Below are 3,879 nucleotides of genomic sequence, written 5' to 3' on the forward strand. Positions count from 1 at the left end.
ATAAAAACTGCATTGTACTGATATAGTGACAGACAAGTAGACCAATGAAATATGATTGAAAACCCAGAAATGAACCAACACACCTATTGTCAATTGATCATCTACACGGGAGCTAAAACCATCTAGTGGAAAAAAGACTGCATTTTCAACAAATGGTGCTGGTACAATTGGTGGTTATCATGTAGAAGAATGTGAATCAATCCATTCCTATCTCCTTACTAAGGTCAAATGTAAGTGGATCAAGGAGCTCCACATAAAATCATACTGAAACTTGTAGAGGAGAAAATGAGGAAAAGCCTCAAAGATATGGGAACAGGGGAAAAATTCCTGAATAGAAGAAAAATGGCTTGTATTGTAAGATTGAGAATTGACAAATGGGACCTCATAAACCTGCAAATCTTTTGTAAGGCAAAAGACACCTTCAATAAGACAAAAAGGTCACCAACAGATTGTGAAAGGATCTTTCACTATCCTAAATCAGATAGGGGAGTAATATCAAATATATATATAGAACTCAGAAGGTGGACTCAGAAAATCAAATAACTCCATTTAAAAATGGGGCTCAGAGCTAAAGAAAGAATTCTCACCTGAGGAATACCAAATGGCTAAGAAGCACCTGAAACAATGTTCACCATCCTTAATCAGCAGTGAAATATAAATCAAAACAACCCTGAGATTCCATCTCACACCAGACAGAATGGCTAAGATCAAATATTCAGATGACAGCAGATGCTGGCAAGGATGTGGAGAAAGCAGAAAACTCCTCCATTGTTGTTGGAATTGCAAGTTTTAAATCAACTCTAGAAATCAGAAAATTGGAAATTGTACTACCATAGGCTCACACAATACCTGTCCTGGGCATATATCCAGAAGCTGTTCCAACTAGTAAGACACATGCTCCACTATGTTCAGAGCAGCCTTATTTATAGTAGCCAGAAGCTGGAAAGAATCCAGGTGCCTGTCAACAGAAAATGTTTACAAAATTTTGGTACATTTACACAATGGAGTACTACTACTAATAGTACAGCTTTTAAAAAGAATGAGTTTATGAAATGTATAGGCAAATGGTTGGACCTGGAGAGCATCATCCTGAGTGAGGTAACTCAATCACAAAAGAATGCTAATGATATGTACTCACTAATAAGTGGATATTAGCCCTGAAACCTAGAATAACCCCAAGATATAAGATACAATTTGCAAAATACATGAAACTCAAGAAGAACGAAAACCAAAGTGTGGACACTTGCCCCTTCTTAGAATTGGAAACAAAACACCCATGGAAGTAGTTACAGAGACAAAGTTTGGAGCATAGACAAAAGGATGGACCTTCTACAGATTGCCATATGAAGGGATCCATCCACTAATCAGTCTCCAAACACTGACACCACTCCATACACTTGCAAGGTTTTGCTGAGTGGACCCTGATATAGCTGTCTCTTGTGAGATTATACCGGGGCCTAGCAAACAAAGAAGTGGATGCTCACAGTAATCTATTGGATGGATCACATGGCCCAATGGAGGAGCTAGAGAAAATATCCAAGCAGCTAAAGGGATCTGCAATCCTCTAGGTAAAAAAACATTATGAACTAACCAGTACCCCAAAGCTCTTGACTGTAGCTGCATATGTATCAAAAGATTGCCTAGTAGGCCATCCCTGGAAAGAGAGCCCGATTGGGCATGCACACTAATTATGCCCCAGTACAGGGGAACACCAGTGTCAAAAAGTGGTAGTGAGTGGGTAAGGGAGTGGGGGAGGGGGAGGGTATGGGAGACTTTTGGGATAGTGTTGGAAATGTTGATGAGGAAAATACCTAATAAAATATATTAAAAAGAGATTGAGACTGAAGAAGAAAAAAGACAAATAAAAAAGAGAGAGGCTGAGGAAAGAGAAAATTGACGAGATAGAAGCCTTGAAAAAAATGTAACTAGGTTTGCGGCTGTATTCACAGGTGATAAAGAAGTTTATAGAAAAGGTAGATATCCTTGGTCTGTCTGATCTTCTGGGAGTCAAGTTGCCTTTGGGACCATGAAATCCTGGTGGGACCAAGATCCTGGGATCATGAGATCCTCTGCACCTGGCCATGTTAGAACTCTGGGTGTTATGGGGCTGGCTGCTGAGTTTGCTTCCAAGGACTGCTCAGGGCCTTGGCCAAGACAGAATAGCAATAACCCATGCCACTTGTCCGGCACAGTTCCTGCATTCCTGGATCCTTCTGGTTCCAGCTACTCCATGTGTTGATGACAGATGTTCTTCCTCCTGTCTGATTGTCTGATCCTTAGAATGTTGGAGTACCTTGGATTGAAGCAGCCTCTTGGTGTTGTGGGGCTGCCTTCAGAGTTTGCATGCATGGCCTGCTCAAGGCACTGGCTCCAGAAGTATTTTTAAATGATGCTTCTTGCAAACTTGCCTGTCTCCAAAAATATCTGACATGTTTTTATAGGAATGGATTTAATCTTATAAATATATTAAGGAAAAATGACATCTTGATGATTTTAAAATATCCTAACAAGAAAAAATAATGGACCTTCTCCACTAAGTCTAAAATAATTTTGAAGCCACGTGGTGGGGGCACACACATATTTCGAAGTTTTTGGAGGTAGAAGTAGGCAGATCTCAAATTGAGACCAGTCTAGTTTACAAAGTAATTTCCAGGACTAATAGATATACAAAAAAAAATACTTATAATAAAAAACAAACAATACAAAACAAACAAACAAAACAAACAACAAACAATCAAACAAAAAAGACAGTCCTGGAAAGGAATGATAATTTTATATTATGTGGTTGTTAGCCACATATCCCTGTGCACATATGTAAATACACTTATGTTTTTTTATTTTAGTAGTTATTTTCTCCATTTACATTTCAAATGCTATCATAACAGTCACCTTTAGCCTTTCCCCTCCCTTCCCCCTGTCCTGATCCCCTACCCACTCACTCCCATTTCTTTGTCCTGGAATTCCACTGTACTGGAGCATCAAGTACAATGGGAATAGAGAGTAGGGGCTGGTCCTGGGAAAGAGAAAGGGGCCAATCAGTCATTTTATCCTTCCTCTCAGGTAGCAGTTTATTTTGGTTCAAGAAACAAATATACTTTCTTTCAATGAATTTTATAAGTGAACAGGAAATATTTCCATCTCTCAGAACTGCCTGTGGAAATTTTATTGTGGTTATAGAAGTTTTTTTGGGTCTATTTTCCGAATTACAATTAAAGCCAGGTATGTTTAAACATACCTGTATTAGCACCAACACGGAATGCTGAACCACAACACTCTATCACTTCCTAGAGAATACATAACATACTAAGTGCCTACCTCAACACTAAAATGAAGTGAAATAAAATTAAACAAATGTACCTTCGATAATTGTATCTAGTGCATTGGTAAGTTTATAAGATAATGAATCAAAAAATTCAATTATCTTTATGATAAAAATAATTAGAAATGTTAAGAAGGTTAAACAATTACTACAAGAAGGGGGAGGGAGAGACCTGGGTGAGAAAGCACACACGGAGGGGAAGAGATGAACTTGATCAAGTACTGTAGGGGTTGTGAAACAGGACTGCATTGATGAAGATCAGCAAAAAGAATGGAAACAGGCAACTTTGTGAGGTAGGAGGTGAGAAAACCCTCTAGAATGTACCAGAGACCTGGGAGCTGAGAGACTCCCAGGACTCAAAGGGAGTGACCTTAGATGAAATGCCCTCCAGTTGGGAAAGGGGACTTGTAGAGTTCTCCCAGCAGTCCTCTTCTGTATGTGTATTGGAGGCCTCATATGAGCAGGTGAATTCTGTATCTTTGAATGGTCAGAGTTTCAGACTTCATGGTTGAAAAGTTTAAATGAGACTGTGGGTCTTCCTAGAGGGATGTCCTTGTTTT

This window comes from Mus musculus, chromosome Y, assembly GCF_000001635.26.
Source record: "Mus musculus strain C57BL/6J chromosome Y, GRCm38.p6 C57BL/6J".
Classification (NCBI taxonomy): Eukaryota; Metazoa; Chordata; class Mammalia; order Rodentia; family Muridae; genus Mus; species Mus musculus.